Below are 26019 nucleotides of genomic sequence, written 5' to 3'. Positions count from 1 at the left end.
CCCTACCAACCTACGACAGACCCAGGACCTGCTGGCCTTCAGAAGACTCCTTAAGACCTGGTTCTTCGATCAGTAGCAGCCCCCCCCCAGCGCCTTAAGACCATCACGGATATGTAGCGCGCTTTACAAATGCATCTGTATTGTATTGTATTGTATTGTATTGTATCAGCCAGGCTATCTTGAATACAGTGGCAAAGTGAGCAAAGGACCCACGTCGGGGCACACCCTGCCAACTTAGGGCAAACAAAGCAAACACAAGGAGATGATGGACGAAAGCGCTGAAACCTTTCAGACACTCACACCCAGTCACAGATCTGGGTTGAATCCATCATCATTCTTTAGCTCACTTCACCACCCCAGTTCAGACATAGCTATATGCAAATCAGTCTTGACCCTGTGCCTCATGGGAACAGTCCAGCCCGAGCTGTCAAGCCATGTCTTCATTGGACCGGAAACAAGCATACTGGGACCGGTTTCAGAGTAACACCCCTCATTAGCCAGGCTAGCTTGAATCCAGTGGCAAAGTGAGCAAAGGACCCATGTCTGGACACACCTTGCCAACTTAGGGCAAACAAAGCAAACACAAGGAGATGATGGACGAAAGTGCTGAAACCTTTCAGACACTCACACCCAGTCACAGATCTGGGATGAATCCATCATCATTCTTTAGCTCACTTCGCCACCCCAGTTCATACATAGCTATATGCAAATCAGTCTTGACCCTGTGCCTCATGGGAACAGTCCAGCCCGAACTGCCAAGCCATATCTTCCCTGGATCGGAAACAATCATTCTGAGACCGGTTTCGAGGTAACACCTCTCATCATCCAGGCTAGCTTGAATCATGTGGCAAAGTGAGCAAGCGACCCACGTCTGGGCATACCCTGCCAACTTAGGGCGAACAAAGCAAACACAAGGAGATGATGGATGGAGCGCTGAAACTTTTCAGACACTCACCCCCAGTCACAGATCTGGGTTGAATCCATCATCATTCTTTAGCTCACTTCACCACCCCAGTTCAGACATAGCTATATGCAAATCAGTCTTGACCCTGTGCCTCATGGGAACAGTCCAGCCCGAGCTGTCAAGCCATGTCTTCATTGGACCGGAAACAAGCATACTGGGACCGGTTTCAGAGTAACACCCCTCATTAGCCAGGCTAGCTTGAATCCAGTGGCAATGTGAGCAAGGGACCCACGTCTGAGCATACCCTGGCAACTTAGGGCGAACAAAGCAAACACAAGGAGATGATGGACGGAGCGCTGAACCTTTTCAGACACTCACCCCCAGTTACAGATCTGGGTTGAATCCGTCATCATTCTTTTGTTCACCTCGCCACCCCAGTTCAGACAAAGCTATATGCAAATCAGTCTTGACCCTGTGCCTCATGGTAACAGCCCAGCCTGAACTGCCAAGCAAGCCTGGCTGATGAAGGGTGACATACCCCGAAACCAGTCCCAGGATGCTCGTTTTCGGTCCAGGGAGAACCTGGCTTGGCAGTTTGGTCTGGACTGTTGCCATGAGGCACAGGGTCAAGACTGATTTGTATATGGCTGTTTCCAACTGGGGTGGCGTAGTGGGCAAAAGTACGATGGATTTAACCCAGATCTTTTGACTGGGGGAGAGTGTTTGAATCATTTAGCATTCCGTTCATCATTTGTTGCAGTTACACTTTTGCCCTAAGTGGGATGGGTATGCCCAGAAGTGGGTCCCTTGCTCACTGTGCACCTGGATTCAAACTAGCCTGGCTGATGAAGGGTGACATACCCCAAAACTGCTCCCTGGATGCTCATTTCCAGTCCAGGAAGGATCTGGCTTGGCAGTTTGGTCTGGACTGTTGCCATGAGGCACGTGGTCAAGATTGATTTGCATATGGCTGAGTCCAAACTGGGGTGGCGCAGTGGGCAAAAGAACGATGGATTTAACCCAGATCTCTTGACTGGGGGATAATGTTTGAACCACTTAGCATTCCGTCCATCATTTGTTGCAGTTACACATTTCTAGAGTGCATCCTGCTGGTCCTTATCACTCACGAGAAGTCCACGACAGAACTACACACAATACTTCAAAAGCTTTTCAACTACCAATCATTGTTTTCAGGTATGTTAGTATAATTAGTTCAATGAAGCAAAGACAATACTGAAAAACCCGCCATGCAATGGTTTATCACAAGTAAGTCCAGGACTGGGAGCACTGTCCGTATTGACCTGGAAGTGAGTGGTGATCGTACCTCCAGTTCTATATCTATTCCTGAGTTAAAATACTGAAAATTAACAAGTTGTACTTGGCTGCTTCGATTCCTAGATACCATATCACAAATTATATCAGGGGCGGCTCATCCACTAAGGCAGAGAAGCGTTGCCCCACTGCCTTTCAGCACGGCAAAAAAGGAAAAATAAAATGATAACGCAATGTTATTATCATTTTATTTTTCTGCGCTGGGGCACTTTTGTGGAGAAGGCTAGGCTGGGCATTGGGTAGGAGTGGTGGCACCCTCCTAAGTGTGCATGAATGTTTGCCCGGCCCTCTGGGGTTTGCCAAACATTCATGCGCACTTTGCATAATCTCCACCCAGACTGCTTTATAGCCTGGGTGGAGAACATGCCAAGGCTCCCATTCCACATCTAAGCGCCAAACCAGGGCTCTCAGACCAATCACAACACTGCATTGCAGAATTGTGATTGGCTTTGAGGAGTGTGAGACCGGCCTCGTGGCGTGGGCCCTCCCGACCAGCAAGCTACCCTGCAACCACACCGATCCTCGATGTCACAGACTTCCGGCCCCCATGGCCCAACATCCCGAGGGCCGGCCAGATCCCCTACACGCATGCCCAGCCGAGGGAGAGCGAAACCCCCCAAACCAGACCGAGAGGCGCCGACCCTGTCACACCTCTGGTCTCTTCCCCGAGGGAGGTTTCGATCGACCCCCAGGCCCCCGGTGAGCGGCCGCCTCACCTGCTGGGTGTCTGGAGTCCCTCCCAGACCCACCTCAACAGATCAAAGGGCCGAGCGACAGGAAGTCCCGACACACCGCCCCCAGGCACCAGACCCCTCTCCGCGAGGACTCCGGACTTCAAAGAGGAGGGGAAGTATAACAAGGGGTGCTGAAGGGACGGGAGGCAGAGAAGACCTGGACTGACGAGAGCCTGCTGACCTGGTCGCGGCTCGATCGCTCCCCGACGGAAGAACTCTGAACCATCTGAGCCCTGCTGACGCTGTCGCGGCTCCACGAACTCTGAACCATCTGAGCCCTGCTGACGCTGTCGCGGCTCCCCATACTCTGAACCATCTGAGCCCTGCTGACGCTGTCGCGGCTCCCCGAACTCTGAACCATCTGAGCCCTGCTGACGCTGTCGCGGCTCCCCGAACTCTGAACCATCTGAGCCCTGCTGACGCCGTCGCGGCTCCCCGAACTACGAACCTCCGGTGCCTGCTGAGTGACTCGCGGCCCGCTCCTCCAAGAGAATCGGCAGGGATCGCCGAAAGAAGCAACATCCCCTCAGCTCGAGGATTGAGAGCTGTGCGCCGGATACTCCGCAGAGACACTGATTCAAAGACTGTTCCGCTACCCCTTACCCCTCATCCCGAGATCGCTGCCGCTGGTGGCACTAATTCTGCACCTGCCTTCCGGATCATAAAGATCCCTGACAACCAACGATAAAGATTGTTATCTTATAAAGAATTCCTGTGTGGTGTCCCTCGATCCGAAGAGAGTGAGTGCAGCGTGTGCGATCCTAGGTACGAGACCCTTCCAGGAAGGGCCTCCCCGCTCTTGCTCGGCCTAACTCTGGGAAAGGTGGGCCTCCGGGTGGTCGGGAACGTATTCCGCAACCTCACCGGGGACCGCCTTCCAACATTTGGTGGCAGGCGACGGGATCCGAGCCAACACCTAGAGATCGTGCAATAGACGGCTAACGCACTACCAAGAAGAAATGGAAGGAGAAACCTCCCTAGGTGCCGCAGGCACCGACCCGAGCACGACATTCCGAGAGGACCAGTTGGAATCTTATACGCACCGAGAACTGAAACAATTTTGCAAAGACCTTGGAATCGCTACCACTGGACTAAGCACGAAAGAGGACTTCCAGGGAGCATTAAAAACCTGGGTCGAGGCGGTGACTCCCCGGACACAAACAGAAGGAGAGCCTCCTAACGAACCACGAAGCACCCCGGGGAGGAACGGCGCCCCCGAGGGGGGCCTATCCCCAGAGGAACTAGCGGACCAAGAGAGAGGTCGCAACCACGAACTAGAACTAGCAAAATTAAAAATCGAAGGAGAACTAAAACTGGCCGAAAAAAAGCTGGCGGTAGAACAGTTACGCCTACAAGGAGAACTTGAGGAAAAGAAACGACAAAGAGAACACGAAGAAAGTAAACTCCAACTGGAGCACGAACGTAGCCTGAAGGAGATCGAGCTCAAGGCTAAGAATGCGGAGGCCAGATCCTCAGAAAACCAACCCATCTCCTCCACCGTGGAACCAAAGGTCCAAATCCCCAAGGATGTGGAGAAGGAATACTATAAGAACGACGACATCCAGCAATGGTTCAAAGCCTACGAAGTCGCCATGACCTCCCACCGAGTCCCGCAGAAAGACTGGGGGGCTGGGCTGTGGGGCCGGTTCCTGAGCCAGGGGAGAGATACCCTGCTGGACCTGCCCTCCACGGTGATGAACTCCTACAGTCACATGAAAGAGGCCCTAGTAGCCAGATATGGGCTCACCCCTGAAATGTACCGGCAACGGTTTAGAGACTGCAAGAAGATACCCGGTACCACCTGGGTGGAGTACGTGAACTTTTACAGCCGGGCCTTGGACGGGTGGATCAAGGGCAGCAAGGTCTCCACCTTTGAGGAGCTGTTCGACCTAATCGCATGGGAACACTTGTCCGCTAATTGCTTTGTAGAACTGCGCCAGCACCTCCTGGACAGCAAACTCACAGACCCTCGAAAACTGGCCGTCGAGGCTGACCGGTGGGTCAACACCCGGGCCTCCCGGGGTCCCGTGGGAGACTACGGTCGCCACAGTCAGGGACCCCCCCGCCAGAGGGGCGGAGGGAATCAAGGCCGGCCAAGGGAACTCCCGGGGGGATCCCCGCTCAGCCCCCCCAGAGGACAACCTCCGCCCTTTCCAGCTTCACCTCCGGCCAGCACCGGGCCACCGGGGAGGCCGGGGCCCTGAGTGAGGATCACCTGTTTCCGCTGCCAACAGACCGGACACTACGCCAGCGACCCTCAATGTCCCATGTACCAGCGAACCGCCACAACCACCCCGCCGGCTCGACAAATGGCCTCCGTAGCCCTGGGGGAAGAGATGGAAGACTCCGAAGAATGGGAACCAGCAGCCATGGCCTTGGTCTCCCTAGGGGACCAGGAGATGGTCCCCGGAACGTCCCTACCCGCCAACACGAAGAAGTACCGACAGCAGGTGACGGTCAATGGTCACCGCGTCGAGGGCCTCCGGGACACGGGGGCGAGTGTCACGGCGGTTCATTGTCACCTGGTCTCCGAAGATCAGATCCTGCCCGGCGCCTTTTGTCCCGTCGTATCATCAGACAATTCCGAGAGCCTCTGCCGGATGGCCCTAGTTCCCTTCGAATGGGGGGAGTCACTGGCAAGTTAAAAGTGGCGGTCCGAACCTCCCAGCCCGTGGACTGTCTCCTGGGCAACGACCTGGAGAATTCCCCGTGGGGACAAGTGGAACGAAGAGACCATCTCGAGATGATGGGCCTACCCGAATGGGTATGCGCCACCACGCGCTCGATGACTCTCAGAGTGCCTTCCTCCGAGGGGGGGGGAGGCCATGCCGCTGAGCACCGCCACCATCCCTGAGGTCCAGAATTCGCCACCAGGGGCCAACGACCCCCTTCCGGATGAAGCGACCGTTCCTGACGAGGGGTCCGTGCCTCCCGATCCCGAACCCCTGACCGAGCTCGGGGACCTGCCGGAAATGGCCCAGTGGCACTGCGAAGGAGGCCCCTCCCGAGAAGAATTCTGCCAAGAACAATCCACCTGCCCTTCCCTCATTGGACCCCGACAACAGGCCGAGGCCCAAGCAGCAGGCGACCGGACCGGCAACCACTGGGTATACTGGGAAAACGGCCTCCTGTACAGCGAACAGAAGTCGGCCGAGTTGGGATCGGCCCGAGTACTGGTGGTACCCCGGCGCTTCCGAAGTCTCCTCCTGGGCCTGGCCCATGATGTACCCCTGGCCGGACACTTAGGCCAAGATAAGACCTACCAGCGACTCGTCACCCACTTCTATTGGCCCAAGATGCGAGCGAATGTGGAGGCCCACTGCAAGTCCTGCCTCACGTGCCAGGCCAGCGGAAAGAGTGGGGGGGAAGCGCAAGGCTCCGCTACAACCCTTCCCCGTCGTCAGTACTCCTTTTGAGCAGGTAGGAATCGACATCGTGGGACCGCTGGACCCCAAGACCGCCCAGGGCCACCGGTTCATCTTCGTCCTGGTGGACCACGCCACCCGCTACCCCGAAGCCATCCCCCTCCGCACCGTGACGGCCCCCGTGGTGGGCCGGGCCTTGATGGGGATCTTCTCCCGCGTGGGGTTCCCCCGCGAAGCCGTGAGTGATCGAGGTACGAACTTTATCTCCAGATACATGAGGTCCCTCTGGCAGCAGTGCGGAGTATCGTACAAGTTCACCACCCCGTACCACCCCCAAGGGAAAGGCCTAGTCGAGCGCTTTAACAGGACACTGAAAGGAATGATCATGGGCCTCAAAGAACCCCTATGCCGGCGATGGGACGTCCTCCTCCCATGCCTCCTGTTCGCATACCGGGAGGTTCCACAAAAATCCCTGGGGTTCAGCCCATTCGAACTGCTATATGGACACCCCGTACGGGGACCCCTGACCCTGGTCAAGGAGGGTTGGGAAACGACTCTCCGGGGGACCCCTCCGGATGTGTTCCGATACATCTTGGCGCTCCGCAACCAGACCCGGAAATTCCGAGAACTCGCAGAGGCGAACCTCGAGGCTAGCCAGGAAGACATGAAGCGCTGGTATGACCAGAATGCTACGCTGGTCGAGTTTCAGCCGGGCCAACAAGTCTGGGTCATGGCCCCGGTGAAACCCTGCGCTCTCCAAGATAAATGGACTGGACCCTTCAAGGTGGTCGAGCGGAAGAGCCAAGTCACCTATCTCATCGATTTGCAGTCCCCGCGGAACCACCTCCGGGTTCTCCACGTGAACCGCCTCAAACCCCACTTTGTAAGGACGGAGTTGAGTTTACTCCTGGCCACCGACGATGGGGCCGAAGAAGACACCGAGCCCCTTCCAGACCCCCTGGGGGCGAAAGAGACCGATGGTTCCGTGGAGGGGGTGAGATTATCAACCGCCCTCACAGCCCAACAGTCCGATGACTGTCGCCAGCTACTAAGGCAGTTCGCGGACCTCTTCTCCCTAACCCCTGGGGTCACCAACTGGTGTGTCCACGACGTGAACACCGGCGACAGCCCGCCCGTGAGACACCGGGCCTACCGGGTCCCTGATCGGGTCCGAACCTGCATCCAGGCCGAGGTAGCAAAGATGCTGGCCCTCGGGGTGATTGAACCCTGCGACAGCCCCTGGGCCAGCCCGGTAGTCCTGGTTCCGAAAGCGACTACCCCGGGTATCGCCCCCGAGCTGAGGTTTTGCGTGGACTACCGAGGACTCAATGCGGTCACCCGAGCAGATGCTCACCCGATCCCCCGCGCAGACGAGCTCATTGACCGCCTCGGGCCGCTCGCTACCTCAGCACCTTCGACCTAACCTGTGGATACTGGCAGATTGCCCTCACCGAGGGCGCCAAGGAGCGCTCCGCCTTCACCCCGGATGGGCTCTACCGCTTTAGGGTGATGCCGTTTGGAATGAAGAATGCCCCGGCCACCTTCCAGCGGCTGGTGAACAGGGTCCTGGCGGACTAGAGGGGTTCAGCGCGGCATACCTCGACGATATAGCGGTATTCAGCTCCCAATGGACCGAGCACCTCCGACAAGTCCTGCTGGCTCTGCGCCAGGCCGGACTCACCATCAAAGCCAGCAAATGTCAAATTGGGCACGGCTCCGTAACCTATCTGGGGCACCAGGTGGGAAGCGGACAGGTCGCCCCCCTCCAGCCAAAGATCGACGCCATCTTGTCCTGGGAACCCCCCACGACCCAAACGGAAGTCCGGGCCTTCCTGGGCCTCACCGGTTACTACCGGAGGTTTATTAAGAACTATGGCAGCATCGCAGGCCCCCTCACAGAGCTGACCTCCAAAAGACACCCCAAGAAAGTACAATGGACTCCCCCCTGCCAGAAAGCGTTTGACGCCCTAAAAGCCGCTGTGTGTACGGCTCCAGTGCTTAAAGCCCCCGACTACGCCCAGGAGTTTGTGGTCCAGACGGACGCCTCGGAACACGGCATCGGGGCAGTCCTCTCACAGTTCGACGACAAAGGCATAGATCAGCCCATAGCCTTCATCAGCCGAAGGTTGCTGCCCCGAGAACAGCGGTGGAGCACTATTGAAAGAGAGACCTTCGCAGTAGTCTGGGCCCTCAAAAAGCTACGGCCCTACCTGTTCGGAACACACTTCCGAGTACAAACCGATCACCGACCCTTGCGGTGGTTGATGCAGATGCGAGGGGAAAACCCCAAGCTGCTACGCTGGTCCATCTCCCTCCAGGGAATGGATTTTACTGTGGAACATCGCCCCGGGATGGACCACGCCAACGCGGACGGCCTGTCCCGATTCTTCCGCTTCAGCGAGGAGAACCCCCAAGTGGATGGGTAGTTCTCCCCGCCTTTCAGCTGGGGGGGGCACGTATGAGACCGGCCTCGTGGCGTGGGCCCTCCCGACCAGCAAGCTACCCTGCAACCACACCGATCCTCGATGTCACAGACTTCCGGCCCCCATGGCCCAACATCCCGAGGGCCGGCCAGATCCCCTACATGCATGCCCAGCCGAGGGAGAGCGAAACCCCCCCAAACCAGACCGAGAGGCACCGGCCCTGTCACACCTCTGGTCTCTTCCCCGAGGGAGGTTTCGATCGACCCCCAGGCCCACGGTGAGCGGCCGCCTCACCTGCTGGGTGTCTGGAGTCCCTCCCAGACCCACCTGAACAGATCAAAGGGCCGAGCGACAGGAAGTCCCGACACACCGCCCCCAGGCACCAGACCCCTCTCCGTGAGGACTCCGGACTTCAAAGAGGAGGGGAAGTATAATAAGGGGTGCTGAAGGGACGGGAGGCAGAGAAGACCTGGACTGACGAGAGCCTGCTGACCTGGTCGCGGCTCGATCGCTCCCCGACGGAAGAACTCTGAACCATCTGAGCCCTGCTGACGCTGTCGCGGCTCCATGAACTCTGAACCATCTGAGCCCTGCTGACGCTGTCGCGGCTCCCCGAACTCTGAACCATCTGAGCCCTGCTGACGCTGTCGCGGCTCCCCGAACTCTGAACCATCTGAGCCCTGCTGACGCTGTCGCGGCTCCCTGAACTCTGAACCATCTGAGCCCTGCTGTCGCGGCTCCCCGAACTCTGAACCATCTGAGCCCTGCTGACGCCATCGCGGCTCCCCGAACTACAAACCTCCGGTGCCTGCTGAGTGACTCGCGGCCCGCTCCTCCAAGAGAATCGGCAGGGATCGCCGAAAGAAGCAACATCCCCTCAGCTCGAGGATTGAGAGCTGTGCGCCGGATACTCCGCAGAGACACTGATTCAAAGACTGTCCCGCTACCCCTTACCCCTCATCCCGAGATCGCTGCCGCTGGTGGCACTAATTCTGCACCTGCCTTCCGGATCATAAAGATCCCTGACAACCAACGATAAAGATTATTATCTTATAAAGAATTCCTGTGTGGTGTCCCTCGATCCGAAGAGAGTGCGTGTAGCGTGTGCGATCCTAGGTACGAGACCCTTCCAGGAAGGGCCTCCCCGCTCTTGCTCGGCCTAACTCTGGGAAAGGTGGGCCTCCGGGTGGTCGGGAACGTATTCCGCAACCTCCCCGGGGACCGCCTTCCAACAAGAAGCCTATCCTGTTTCCTGTTGCAACAGAAGCCAGGAACATGACAGAGATGATGGAAGAAAGGCGGTGCCCAGCCAGCCGGCTGGCCGGCAGGTGAGTGATCTTTTTTTATTCATTTTTTCTCCCCTTCCCCTTTTCGCCCCACTATTGCTTCGCAAGAGCTGCCGCAACTGGACTATTTATTCATATTTTTCCATAAATACCTTGCTTTTTTTATACTTTGCCTATGTCACAAACCTTGCAGCACTATGTTGAAACAGCTCTCTGTGGTGTTGCTAAGTAATCCCCAGAATTAATAAGGATAAAAAAAACAATTCTGAATCGATGCAGAGCTCTGAAGTTGTCCCTTGCCAAGCGTGAGAAGCTCAGGCAGCCCAACAAGTGCAGTTCACAGTATTTGTAGTCTTTCATGTATAATGTGAAAATAAAACTACAAGCACCAGATTACAAGGACTGAGAATGCACAGCAGCCTTGGGTTGCTTTTAATGGGAGTCCCAAAATGCAATGAGTGGGCCCTGCGTTATGTTGGGGGCTTAAAGCCAACGAACGTATTGAAAAAACCAGCAATCATTTTACAGTACACTTTATGAACTAGATTGGCTATAAAGCAATAGATTTTACAGGTGGTCCTGAAGTACAGTGCATACATTATTCATGTACCCCTGTATGTAAGGTGACAGCAGCCAGGCTAGTTTGCATAGCTCCATAGGCAAGCCAGTTTCTACAATATACGAGTATGCAAAAGCATGTGCACTCACAATTCTACACAATTTTCCTCAGTGTCACAGCATTTCAAGCACCTTGCCTGGACAGTATCCAGACTACCACAGTATGTAAAGCACCATGCCTGGGCAGAGTCTTAAATGTCGGAGTATGTAAAGAACCACGCTGAGTAAAAAAATAAACCAAAATGCTTTAATTGGGTGTAACTCCACACAGTTATTTAGGGATAACTCCACTGATCCAATAGAATCAAGAGTCAAACATTCTCAAAGGTGCGTTTTTAATCTCATTTTTACGAATAATATTTACTCACTACATTCCATCAAGCATATGCGTACATCAACATCTTTCATATCAAGAATGCTAGCTTTCTCCCAATGAGGGGGCATTTGCTGGTGCATTTGAACATAAAGCATCAGAAGAGTACATATTTATGGCCGCAGGCCAACGGACCTGCTGAGCGTTTTATGAGTACGCTAAAGAGAGCAGTACTTTGAGAGGCTCAGTTTAAAAACGGTATTGTATTAAACCTTACAAGTCTATATATATATATATATATATATATATATATATATATATATATTCTGATTTGCAAAAAAAGTTTTTTACAAATTTAACTGAGGGGAGATGTAGTGTCTTGTGAGTTCTTTCATTGGATCCCTTTTGGCTCAGAACGGACTCCGTAGAGCTGTGACGTAGGTGTCAAAGCGAAACACAATGAAAGCTTGCTTTAGAATGTGGAGTTCGCAGTTGCATGCACACAAATAAAGGCGTGTAATACTAAGTTCCGTGTGTGCCGTAGTTATTAGCTGGTACCCAATCTGGGGAAGACAATACACCCACACAGCCTTAATGTCTAAAAGTTCTGTATGCTCAGTATGCTATGATTATAATGTTCCAATATGTAATCAGTAACACTACACATTCGAGAGACCAGTGTCTGAAATGTCCCCGCATGTAAACAGACCGGCCAAGTACCACTCAACACGGGTTAGACTAACGCGTTTTACATTTACAGAACTGCTGGACACAGTCTGGAATCATGAGAGGCTCCAATGCTGCAGGAATAATTAATAACAAAAGTTGGTCATGCACACTATTCGGTGCAACCTTCACCATTTAATTTCTGCGTAGTGTGTTCTAAGGCTCGCAGTCATCAAGCCTCATTTTAATAATTATTTCAGCGTCTACAATATTATACTGCCATCTAGTGGCGCCAGGGAGAATTCACCACATTCCATCAGTGTTTATTCAGCGATCTGCGCGCACATTCATCAGACCGCCCCAGGATATTGCATCATGGATTGACACATTTTACGCCACCAAAAATAGATTTTTTACAGAATAAAATTGTGTTTTTTGCTGAACTTTTAATACTTTTTTACCCATATCAGGTTGTCCTGTTCCCAAATGTGCAAAATAACGATGGATTGGGCAGCTGTGATTTCCAGTGACTGATATTAATTCAAACATTCTTGTATACTTTCCTGGATTTTACTTCAGCATGTGGGGCACAATGAGTACCAGCTAAAAAAAAAAACACCAGCATTAGTTCATCATTTGCATTATCTGCACCGTTTGGCCAGTGCTCAGAGCGTGCCTGTTATGTGCAGACCCTGAGAGGTACGGGGAAATTTTTTAAATCAGGATAAGGTAGGCATTGTTTATATTTTTAGTAGTGTTACAAATATGCACATTTTCAACTGCAGACATATATCGTAAATTTATATTTAGCTTGGCTCCGCATGTAAAAGCTCACCTAACCCACATACCAGCCAATCCAACAGTTCCTCTAGGTTTTTGCTGGTACCTGAAACTGAGCTACTCTACTAATCAAAAATACACACTCCTTTATTCAGAAATGTGAAGACGATTTAAGCATTTAAGTAGGAGTTCTGCTTTTAAAATAATTAAATTGTCAGTGCTTGTCAGATTTATGCACCAAGGGCCAGATTTATTATTGTTTGTTGTCGTCTTGTGCCACTCAAGGGGGTGCAAGGGCGACACAACCCTAAAGTCAAATATATCAAGACACGCAAGGCCACCTTGTGTGGCCCTGCCTGGTTTGATAAGTTTGGAGTAACACAAGGCAGAGTAAATCACTGCTTTGCATTACTCTGCCCCATTGGGGTGGTCCATGTTTGGAGCGTGGGTGTTCCCATGCATCCACTAAGGAATTTGGTGCATTCCCAGATTTACCATTAGTGGTAGACCTGGGAATGCGTCAAAAGGCAAAAACTTCCCTACGTGAGTTGCATTCTGCAGCATTCATAGAGAGAGGGAAAGGTCTCTAAGGATTGTCTTTTTGTGCAAGAAGTTATCCCCTTCTGCACAAAAACAATCCTGCCTGCAACACAGGTACGCTTGCTCCATGAGGCAAAGGTGCCTGTGTTGGCACATAGCAGCACGTTGTGCACTAGCACAAGGAAAGGACAGGAATGCATTGCACAATGTTAAATACGGCACAGCCTGCCCTTTCCTTTTGACTGCAAGATGCCTAGCTAAGTTGCGTGAAGTAGGGATACATTTGGGCCAAAATGTTTAGTTGTATAAGCCTTGCATATCCCAGTCAACAACAGATAAAAGTGAACTAATAATTAGCAAGTCAGGCAGGAGTCCACAAGCGCTCTTTAAAGCAGTTCCTATAGTGTGGAAGTCTCTTTCCGACAGCAGCATAGATCTGACATTACTGCCCTTCACCCGACCCTGTGCAGGCAGTGGCCAAAGGCTGCAGCTACAGAAAAGCCCACTCTCAAGCCAGCATCACAGGGCCTCACTGAAGGCATGCAATGCCGTGCAGTATATGAAAGCCAGTGACAAGACATCAGTTCTTATAATACAAAAGATGGGAAAGAGCAACACAGGAGCAAAGGCTTGCCGTTTCCATTTTTCAAGGCCAGTTAGATTAATTATGCGGCCATAGCTAAACTTCAGAAATATTGCGAGAATTTTTGTGAATAGCAAAATTGCGATATCCTGGAGGGTCTTTGAAATTATATTATTTAATTTAATGCAGATTATTTCAAGGCATATTTCTAAAATAGCAGTGGCCCAGCCTTTCTGGGAACTCTCGCGTGGATGGGATCCGGTGGCGGTCGGCCTATTCGAAAAGGAGTGGACTTAAATACATAAACAAATAGCAAGTGCCTGGCAGGCATCATGTGGATCCAGTGCCTGTTGTTTTCCTGGCACCCGTTGCAGATCATTGGTCTCAGCAGCATCTTCAAAAGGTACATTTCACAGAAAATGCATTTTTGTTAAATTGGTTTGAATGTATGCCAATTGGCATAAGTGCTAGTGGTTCAACATACTGTTTTACTTGGTTTAGAAGTAAAGCAGCCTCCTATCTGATGCATAAAGTTGTTTTAAAAATAGCTTTTCGTCTACTATGTTCCCTTTCTTTGATTTCAATGTTGCAGACACTTGGCATTTGGTCCCCACCGATATTATGTCTAGAGGCACCATTTAAGCCTCTTTGGTTTTGTGGAGTGCTCTGTCGATGATCAGCATGGTAAATAGACTTGTATTCCCTGCTACTGAGCGCCAGCATTTCTGAATGCCCACTCATAGTACCAGATCTTCGTCTTGACCAGGGAAAGTACCGGTGCACTGAGGAAAAGCTGTCAGTCTCACGCCAGGTGTGTGCAACATTGAAGGACAAGTACTGATTCGCTGCTGATTGGCCTGCCAATAGAGGGAATATGCATGCCATTGACAGCGAGGGCTAGCATGTCTGTATGTAACCAGAAAAAAACATGAGGAGAAATAAGGATATTTCTTCTCATTGCGCTTCTCCCGGGGAAGCGTACGATTTTGGTGCAGTCCCAGGTTTTCGAGTCATTGTAAATCTGGGAATGCCTCAAAAACCAGGGGAGTTGAGTGTGTACACCCACCACAACACCCATGGAATGCCTCCCTTGCGCAGAGTAAGGAAACACAGGGATTTGCGCTCTTTACTCAAGAACTTTTAGCTGGATTGCTTTTCAAAGTTTGTTATATATTGCTTAAGTGGCATTGTAACGTTTGAACTGCCATCATTTAGTGTGCTTGGTTAGGTGGTGATTTATTCTTGCGTTTTTCAGAAATAATGGTAATAAAATGCAAGGCACAACTGAAAAAGGCTTGCTATTTAAAAAGCAGCATTAGTAACATAGCAGATTGTTGATTTTTTTTTTTTTAAGTAGAAAGTAGTCACTTTTAGGTGATGTCATATTTTCTCTTATTTCCCTTTTTGTTTTTGTGGCCTATGCGTAAAAAACACCCCAATAAACTTTGCATCAGCTTGACAATGGCAGGCCTATTGACTTTGGCAAGGTTTGTTGCTAAATCTCGCCTAGAGACAGATTAACTGTCTCGAGCCTCATGTAAGGAAAAACATTCAAAAATAAAATATTGCATACATTGATGGGCTTGCTTGAGTCAACCTCATTCATTGGTCTCTTCAACTGTCATTCAGATATTAATGTAGAACAAATGTTGATTCAGCAGACAAAGGATACAGCAGGAGGCAATGGTTCATCCCAGAGCTCTCTTACATTGTGAATGAAGGATTTGTGCCCAATCAGATGCTTGTTTGCCGAAAAAGAAATGCATTTTTGAGCCAGAGCTATTACAGTCTGAACTTTTTACTAGCCCTTCAACCAAGTACTTGAGATGTGTGATTAGATACAGGAAAATAATGTGAAATATGAATTGGTTTTTAAAGTATGGCAGTTATAGTATTCTTTTAATAACTTTATATAATGTTAATACCATGTGCCACAATGTGCTTTTATGATTTATTCTTTTAAATAGAATAAAGCTTGTTTGAATTGAATTGAGCCAGAGCTAGTAGGCCAATAATTAAATTTGTCTTTTTTTATTTCTATTTGTTATCCTTGTTTTTTTATTATGTATCCTTCCTCGTGCAGTTAAGTAATTTTTCAGATTATAGTAATAGAAAGCCAATAGTATTTTTTGTGCTAATAAGAATCACTTTTTCCTGTGATGTGCATTAAAACTAAATACGGTTTCCGCAGCTGCCCTACTTATACCATCCTACCAAGAAGGACCCATACTGTTAAAATGGTATGCCACTGTTTTGTTTTGTTTTTGTTTGGAAATTGGCAGCATTAAGCTGCCAATTTCAGATTGTGCTATAATTTTATTATATTCTTGTGCATACACATGCTATACAAATGGAAACAAAGGTAATAAAGGCTCCTACTTGCCAAGACCAGACCTATTGGTTTGACAATGCATGATAATGTATGAAATTGAGAGATTTGAAAGTCCATTTTATACCATCAAGTCTGCAGATTTCAAATTCTTCCCACATTTTATGACAAATATATTTGTAGACTGAAAACCTTATTTTGTTGCTTTGAACTGCATCTAGTAGTATCCATTACTGCAAGATTGACCACTCCTGCAGTTGTTCTAATTAGATTGTTCAAAGTGTGCATGTGTGTTTTCCTCTCCTTCCAATATGCAGATTATTTAGTACTTTGGACCCCCTGGCCCCATGTCAATGCTGCATTAGCTGATCTCTTTGGTTTTGCCCAACACAGGTAGACCTTTACAAAGGTTTAAATTCTGTTCATCACTTTATCAAGAGGAGCTGTAGAACAAGACACTGGAGAAGACCTGTTGTTTAACCGTCACCACAACTAAACTATCAGCAAAAGTATCAAATGGTGGACTGAACCATTTACCCTGAGCTCCACAATAAGACTACGTCACCGGGAGGCGAACGTTTTGCAAACCCAATGCATACACTTCTCAGTAATCATAATGGAGATCCACTTGTGAGGGTCCTAGGTACCAATTACTGGTCCTGGTTCTAGGTTACTTGTAGTCTTCTGTATCGTGGGGAACACTACATTTTGTTGCAGATATAAAAGACTAATGTTGCCTGAGAATCAACACTCTCCATGTCTACGGGGACAAGTGTCCGTTCCATAATGAGTGCGGATCGCTGCACTTGCCAGATATTTTTTGTGATGTCAAGTGGTCCCTCAGCGTCAGGGCAGTTGATGTCACAATAGGTGCAGAAATGGCGGTTGATGTTGTTCGACTCCTCCATGTCAAGCAAGAACCATATACAGGAGATGCAGGTTTTTTTTTTTTATATAGAAGTGAGCTGGGGTTTACCCTCAGAGTTATGCATGGCAATCCCACCTTAGTTTGCTTTTTAAAGTGAATTTCCTACTAACCTCAAAATAAACCCTGGAAGGTTTTCTCTCAAGTGAGGCTTTAGGCTTACAACCTGCAAAGCGTCCTTAGGGTGGGCCACTCCTTTCAACTGTGGTCAGTGGAAGAAGTGCGTAAAAAAATGTATCGGAAATGTGATTCTCCTGCATGCAATGGGGGCGGGTGTGAGTGGGGGAGGAGCCAGAGGTGTGTCTAAAAATATCCTGCATCTATTTAGTTGACCTTTCATCTACAGGTAATTGCATTTAAAATAAAATACATACACCTTAAATAAAAAAAGGTGCAAGTTATTGTAATCACAGCAGATATATGTTGGTTTAACCAGACAGTTAGGGCCTGATTACAACTTTGGTGGTACGGCCCTGGGTCCAAACTGCCAAAGCCTAGGTCTGACCTTCCACCAGATTCATAGATTCCTCCTGTCTGGCGTGCTTTTTTTCACCACGTTCCACAGCACGTTTCTGCACAGCATGGACTCAAAAGTCCATGCTGTGCAGAAACAGGTGTGCATTCACACAGGGGTGTACATCCACATGCTGAGGAGACATAGAGAGCCCTACAGGGCCCCCTTTGTTTCCTCTCTTCCATAGTATTTATGGAGCAAGAACCTCTATACCACTGCTGGGGTAAAAGAAACTTGTAATATGCTTGGAGGGACCATGGGGCTCCCACCAAGCATATTGTGGCTGGTAGACCTGGCACCATTGGCGTGGGTCTCCCTTCCATTTTTCGCTGTTGTCTCCTCTGTTTTTGCTGGTAATAGATGCTCTGGGCACTGTGCCCCTGCCATTTACTGCCACAGCGCGAATGCTCCCTGTGTAAAGATGACATGTGAATTGGTATATCCATGATTGGCTTATTTGGTTTGGCTGTTAGTCCCTAGTAGCGTGGCCTGTGTGTGCCCAGGGCTGGTAAACCAAATGCTGCTGGTGGGCCTGCAGCGCTGGTTTGAGCCACCCACAGAAGCAGCTTGTAAAGTGTGTCTCAGACCTGCCACTGCAGTGTCTGTGTGCAGTCTAGAACTGCCATCTTGGCTGTGAAGTGCACCCACTTCCCAGCCCCTGAACCTTCCCTTGGCATCATGTAAGCCACCCCTATGGTAGGGTGCATTGTATGTGTAAGGTAGGACATGCTCTGATGTATGTAGCATGTCCTGGTAGTGAATTACACCCAATTTCGTTTTTCGCCACTGTAAGGCTACCTTTTCTCCATAGGCAAGAATGGGAGGTTTGGCTATTACATTCTATAGTCCTAACTGACCCACAGAACATGGTAGAAAAACAAATTTAGTATGCCTGAGCTCAGAATATTAAAATACATCTTTTAGTGAAGTCTATTTTTATATTCTGTGTTTGAAAATACCACTTTTATAAAGTAGGTATTTTCTTGCCTAAGCCTTCCAGTGTGCTCTGCTGTTATGTGTATTGGCTGTCTGGTTTTGGAGGGACAGGGCAGGCTGAGTCAGACCTGGGTTGAATAGAGAGATCTGCATTGGAGTTTGGGGAGGGGAAGCTCCTGGACCTGAATAGGGCTGTGCCTGGCAAAGTGAATGCTGGCTCCACCTCCCACTGTGCATCTGATGGCAGGATGCAGACTGGTAAACAAAGTGCTCCAGGGCTGGGCAGAACTGGTTCTGGCTGGGTTCAGTGACTTGTAGCTTCTGAGAACAAGGACTTTTGGGGTATAAATATCTGTGCTGAAACCCATACAATTGGTATTGCTCCTGGACAACAAGAAGATCCTCTGTCAGTGTAACTGAAGGAATCTGCAGGAGAGGACTGTCCTTGTGCTTGTGTGCTGTTTCTTGGACTGGCCTGCAGTGGTTACTACTGGACTTGGAAGGAGAGGAAAAGGACTTTGAAGGAACTTTTATTGTATCTTGCTACAGCAATCACCCAAGGGCTAGAAGAGAGCTAGCCTCCTGCTGGAGTCTCAGGCACATCAGACTCCACCACCAGCCTCCTGTTTCCTCCCAGCGAGGATTTCTATCTGCAGGGGAGGCTCCTGTGAGGTCCAGGGCCTCTAGTTCTACTGTGGAGAAGAGAGCGCTGAAAATCGTCGCTAACGAGCCGCCGCAGCTGAAGAGCGTAAGGAAAATCATCACTCGGCTGCCGCTGAGTGCTCACTACCGGAGATCATCGCATCACACGTTTGCGGGCTGCCAAATGCTCGCTAACCCGAACATTATCGCATTGCCTGTTTGCGGGCCTCCAAGTGCTCGCTAAGCAAAGATCATCGCATCGAGATCATCGCTTCACGACATCTCAGCGCAGACGTCGAGCGTTCGCCATTTTCATCGCATCGCATCAGGACCGTCGCTCCCTCGCGGGGCACCATTTCTTTTCATCGGAACAAGATCGCACACGCAACAGGCTCGGTGCATCATCCTCCCTTCGCGGCAAGGATTTCAACGCATCGCCGGCTTAGCGTGGAGAAGTTTGTCGCTTTGTCCTGCACACAGATCAGCGCATCATCCTCCCTTGCGGCAAGGATTCAACGCATCGCTGGTCACGCGTGAGGAAAATCATCGCTACAACTCCTTAGCGACATTTTGGTTGCTTTGCTACAGAATCCAGGTAGTTTGTGAGTAAAAGGGTCGCAGAGACCACTGCCTTGAACTGAACTCCTCTTTGCACACTTTGAACTATTTTTGCAGCATTTTAAGAGTAACCCTATTTTCCTAGTATTGTGGATTTTTACTGTTATTGGTCTTGTGTTAAGTCTATATATAAAGATACTTATTTTTTATAACTACTTGTGTGGTGTCCCTTTGTAGTGTTCTTCACTGTGTTACTGTGTATGGTCATAAATGCTTCACACACTGCCTCTGAGATAAGCCTAGCTGCTCGTGCTACGTTACCACAGGGTTGAGCAGGGGTTATCAAAGGGTGTAGCCCGCTTACTCTGACTTAGGAAGAAGGGTCCCTACTTGGACAGTGGCCAGCCATTGCCAACTAGAGGCCCCCATTTCTAACAATGGCCTCTTGACTGCCGTAACACTGCAAAGGAACAGCGGTTCCCTGGCGGCTGCGGCAAGGCTGTGGCGGTCCGATCTCCCCAATTCGTATTAGAGCAGTCAGGAGACCAGATTCGTACTTGGGCCCCTAGAGTTGAATCCCTTTTGCAGCAGTGGCAAGTTCTGATGTGTATTTGTAGTGCTACGCGTTACACACAGTATAAGAATGGAAATTGTGCAAAAGACTCAGCGTTTGTTAAAACAAGTGCTTACAAAATAAATATTTTTTAGTAATAGGCAGTCAGATGGCACCTAGTGCAAACCTTTTATTATGTTTCTAATCAGAAGGATGCAAATTAGACCTCGGATAGTGACTCTTTTACATTACCTACTATCTAAAAGAATAAATATTTGTCTTTGTGAAGCTTCAAATGAGTCCATCAATTAAAGTAGCATGGCGTCTCTCAAGCAACCTTCAGATTTAATGATTAACCAATAGCACACAATTACAGGTCTTTCAGGTAGTAGGCTCCCGATCAAGAAGACTTGTTATTTAGCCCTCATAGTACAGAAAATCCCCTCCCTACGATTTCAATGAGAGACACCTCAAGGTCACCATTAACCGTTCAGCTGAGACAGCTTGCCGGTCGCACACACACGCCCAGTTTTTAGGTCTCACCTACGCAGCGCGCATGCGCTGTATAAGAGGGCCTTTAGTCATCGCTCTGCTAATTTTGAAGCACACACTCGTGCTAGTGGCGTCATCCACCTTGCGGGAGCGAGCAGGGGCGCGCCACAAGCACGAGTGCACTGCTTGAAAATGAGCTGTGAGCCCTCCCAAGCAAGCGCACCACTTGTGGGCTCACCTCCTGCTCCCCCTCTCTCTTCACGTGGCCACTCCCCTTCCTGTATGTGAGGCTCGCCGGGCCGCGCTTGTTTGAACTACTCTTCTGGTTATTTAAACTTCAAAAGCGATGTAAATGTCGCCCGTCGCGTTGTCGTGCTGCGTGTGCACCAAGTCCTGTCAGCTGCATCCTGCTCCTCGCACGCTCTACAGTGAACATGGAGGTTCTCCTTAAATCAGTATTACTGTTTTGGTTAGTTAGCCTTAAAAAGCTATTTAAATGTCCTGTCGCGGTGTCGTGCTGCGCCCACGCCAAATCCTGTAAGCTGCATCCTGTTGCTCGCACGCTCTACAGTGAACGTGGAGGTCTCTCCTGATATCAGTACCATGGGAAACTGCTGTCGGTCATAGAGGCGTATTTCTCAATTTGTATTTTTTCATGTTGTTCCATCTTGCCAAAATTGTTGCTTCTCTGCTGCCCCATCCAGTTTCTTCTTCCTCGTCGTTTATGTAACAGCCTGCAGGCAGGAGGGACGTGCATGGGGCAATTATTCAATAAACAGCGTGGCAGTAAAGTATCAGTCCTTGCATTGTGCCTCGATCGTTGCGTCTCTCGTGCGCCTTCCCGTGTTGTCTTTCTCACCATTGTTTTTTTAACGGACTGCAGGCATGACGAAACATGCATGAGGCTATTATTTCACTAAAGAACATGGCGGCAATCGTCTCTGCTTACACTTTATGTCAGAGTAGGATGTAATCTATGTCCCTCTTGTCAGCTTTACCACTTTCCAGTTCTCTCTAAAGTCAGTGTGATCGATGTGTATTATGTAACTATTTATTTAGTATGCTGCACAACAAGCCTCTGCTCGCTGATCTGCCAGGGAATGCACAGATTATGAACAAATTAATCTGTTGCATTGATACATTTTCAGAGCTTGGCTTGTTGACAAGATCTTCGTTTCCTTAGAGGTTTAAGTGGAATCAGTAGTAAAAGAACACACCTGGTCTGCGTTTTCTAATTTGTGCTTCTTGGTGCTTACAAAACATGTTTTTAAACTGTTCGATCACTTTCCAAAGCATATGATGTGATTTATTATTGAAAGTCAATGAATTGTAAAGCCAAATTATGTGGATTGGTGCAAACAAGTAGCAGCAACTAAAATATTCTCGTGGAGTGCAGACTCCTTCCGTTTTTATAAGAATAGTTTTATAAACTTCATGCAACTGCTCTCCTAAAGGAGGTGTTTGTCCTTTCACATGGGAGGACGAACTTGAACGTCAGCTACACGACAGGGAGTGGGAGAGAGCCCTAGAGTTCCCTAAAAAAGTATCGAGGAACGCACGTTTTAAAAATATTCAGTATTATGTCTTACATAGAGCGTATTTAACACCAGCGCACCTACAGTGGTTCTACCCGGACACTCTATTCGTATGCCCCAGATGTCACTGGTCAGACACACACTTTCACCACATGTTCTGGAGCTGCCCCACCCTACGACAGTTATGGTCAGTAGTCCTCGTACCCCTTACAAAACTTACAGGCCTTCCGGATATACACACCTGGGAGGCGGTCGCTCTCGGAATATTCCGTAGACCCAAAACTCTCAAAGTGACCATCCGCTTTGTCACCCTAGCAACGCTACTAGCAAAAAGAAGCATCGCCATGAACTGGCGAGCCCCATTAGGCCCCCCTGTAGAGGCATGGGTGGGGGCGGTGAAAAAATGGGCGGCAGCGGAAGAAGAATCACTCCGGGAGGAGGAGGTGAAAGGACTGCGAAAGCATCCCATATCTACGGAATGGGCCATATTATCACACCATATTATCACACCAGTTCCAACACTTACAATCGCGCGCTGATACAGGCACATCTCAACTTACCACCACCGACTTAGAAGCAAGTACCTCGAACGTGAGCGCACATGACACTGCCCCCATCTCCCCAGCTAGCGGGTGAGAAACACAATACCCCTCGGTGCACTACACTACCCACTGCCGCGGATTCAGCTGTCCTGGCACCTGCCCACAAACAACGTCCTACCAGCTGCATACTACAACTAAACTGACCCAGACACCATACTCATGTCTCACATCCTGGCTTCCCCCCCATAAAGCATCCCCAGTTTTTATTCCCCCCGGTTCCTCCCCGGCATCACAGTACAGAGAAGATATATGGATTGTAACAACAGATACCCCCTCGGAGGACAGGATGCATATCCTACAACTTGACAGCATAACTTCTGTCGATTACATAAGTGTAATTAGATGAGCTGTGGCTTTTGTTTGTTGTAAAAATGATAATAAAAATATTTAATTTTTTTTTTTTTTTAAAAAGGAGGTGTTTGTCCTCTACTGTAATTAATTTCCGTCTCTTAAAAAAGTGTGAAAGCAGCTATCCTGAGTAGACCACTAAGAAACAGTGGTCGTTTATATTGTTTTTGTTTAGTATAGAGTTAATCTAAAAAACACAAAAAACTCTTTACTCTGTAAACAACCACATTGTATTACAGCATGTATTAAGTTTTCGTCGATGGGTCTTGTGATTTAGTATCAGTTTATTCTTCTTCAGGGATCCTCATGGCCAGAGGTTCACATCCCAGCTGCTCTAGTCAGCCCTTTTCCCTTATAAGGAGGACAACAGGAGTACCACTGAATTGGGTAACAATTAACATCTGCCATTCAACACCGGGTAAACTGCCCGTTACAAATATGCTTGTTACGTATTTTGCACAGCTTGCTTTAAATTATTTTTTTTCCTTTGTAGTATGCAGTGACTTTTTGCCTAACGACCGCCCCAAAACTTTTGCAGATACGTTTATTATTTTTCCTACATTTCGAACCAGATTTTGAGATCCAGCTGCCTGGCTCTCATCTAGGAGCCCAACTGCAAATTCAGATTGCAAGACGTTCAAAGATTATTTTTATTTCGCCCTTAAATTGACCATTGCTCTTCCCCTTGAAGTTTAAAGCACACTCTTATTCTGTAAAGCTGAGGAAAATACATTCAGTATTTCGAGCTAGCAGTCCGCGTTGTAGCAAACTTCAGTTGAAGGTGTCCTGCAGCATCAGTGCCTCCCTTGTCACTTAGACAATTTGGCTTAGAGTGAGCATTTTATACATGTATATAAGATGTCAGGACATGTCCATTTAGCTCATTGACTATTTGATAGGGGATGGAGAGGGGTGGAGTGTATCTCAGGGTGGGTAGAGCCATTGGAGGCTAGCGCTTCGTTTATTCTTTATCCAGCTCCCTACAGTTTATTTCAGGAAGGGGCATAAGCAGAGAGAGGTGATGGAGAAAGACCATAGAGACACAGAATGGAGGGAAAGACAGAGCAAGAGTAACAAGGATCAGGCTGGTGTTGAGCATTTTTACCAGAACAGCTTTTGGTTCCCAGTCCACACCTGTATGGCACAGGTTTGCATTTACTACATCACTTATGCTAGTTAGCAAGTGTTATTTACAAATGTGCTTCTCATCTATATCAAGGATCAAATATCTGGAAAATGTTTACTGAGAAACCCAGAACTGAACTTCTGACTAGCAGTTCTCTTGAATATTCCCAAAGTTACATGTGCTGTGTGCAGAAACAAACTTCCTCTGTCAGCCTCTGAATAAAATTGAAGGCCCTTCACCGCCACCTCACACTGTCGCAATGGGTCCGTTAAAATGCAGTTATTACTGTTAATATGCCAAGCACTGGCATAGCCAATAGGTCTCGCCTTTGGAACCTTATAAGTGTTTGGCCATGCAACACTTGATGTTGTTGCACCAAGGATATTGTGCTGGATAACTAAACACTTCTAAGGTCCCAAAGGCGAGACCCACTGGCTATGCCAATGCTTGTTTGAGCTGCTGTGGGCTGGCTGATCTGGTGTCCATCTTATTGCAGCCGCACCCGAGTACTTCACGGGTCTTTAAAAGACCATTTACTTGTTACAGGGCTTTGTTGTTTTTTCATTCTTTCTAAGAGCCCCTGCAGCTCCACTCTGCCTATTGCTGGAAGAATTAGCCCCCCCCCCACCCCTGAAATTGTTATTAGGCCACTCCCCCCAACGAAGTTTGACTCTAGTTTTAAGCAACCATGCTTTTGATATTAGACATGTGCAGTGTCACAAAAAATCCATTACAGGTTGAATGTTTATCGGTTGCAGATTATGGGAAGAAAATAGATCTTAAAAGTACAATCTTATTAGGTTACAACTGTAAAGCCAAATTTTATAGTTTGCGTGGTGAATGACTGCATGCAACTTTTTTGCGTGGTAGATGACAACTGTGTTGTAATGGTATGCATGTCATTATTTACGTTGTAAAAAAGTGTGCTAAAGCAACACGTTATAATGACGTACAAGCTCCGCAAATGCTAATATGCTGAATTCAAGAGGGAAATTGAAAGATGGAGCTATCGTCACAGGAGTCAGAGAAAACGGTTAGTGAACTTACCTGTAAGAAAAAAACTATTTTTGTGAACGTCACATAAAAAACTATATAGTATAGACACAAAAAGATCAGAGAACACTCAAAAGAGATAAAATAAGCAACTAACGAAAAAACTCCTAGCATGAAGATGCAGAAAAGTTCATTACGAGTGCTGTGTTGGAGGCTGACTTTATGGGACCCACCTCTATCTGATACAGGGAATATTTCAAAGAAGGAAGATTTAAATAATTCAATATATAAGTTCATTACGAGTGCTGTGTTGGAGGCCAACTTTATGGGACCCACCTCAATCGGACACAGGGAATATTTCAAAGAAGGAAGATTTAAATAATTCAATATATAAATAAAAATAGATAACGAAAAGTTTCTTACCTGTCGGTGTAGTTTTGCAGCTTGAAGATCTTTCTGGATTCACTATGCTGTGCATTATTCCGCGATCTTGTGGTTGGGTCCGGATTCGTAGTCTTTTCTTTGTTTTTTTTTTTTTTTTTTGTAGCCCAGGTGGGCGTCGACGTCCACCATTTGGTGCACCTCCCGTGACGTCGTCGTGCTTCCTGCGGAAGTCCCACCTTTGGGGCGCCATCTTCGGGTTCTTTTTTCCCTGTTTTTTTTTTTTTTTTTTTTAACCCTAGGCGATTGATTAATCCTTTTGTCCATATTTCTGTACGTATCCACCTATTTGATCCTATCCATTTCACCCCCTCTTCCTCCAGCCTCATCTTCCTGGCGGAGGTGGGTGGGTTCGCTAGTGAATCCAGAAAGATCTTCAAGCTGCAAAACTACACCGACAGGTAAGAAACTTTTCGTTTTGCAGCGTGAATCTTTCTGGATTCACTATGCTGTGCATAGACTTTGTAGCGGTTTTCCTATT

The sequence above is a fragment of the Triturus cristatus genome, chromosome 8, assembly GCF_964204655.1.
Source record: "Triturus cristatus chromosome 8, aTriCri1.1, whole genome shotgun sequence".
Taxonomy (NCBI): Eukaryota; Metazoa; Chordata; class Amphibia; order Caudata; family Salamandridae; genus Triturus; species Triturus cristatus.
This window is presented reverse-complemented; position numbering follows the sequence as displayed.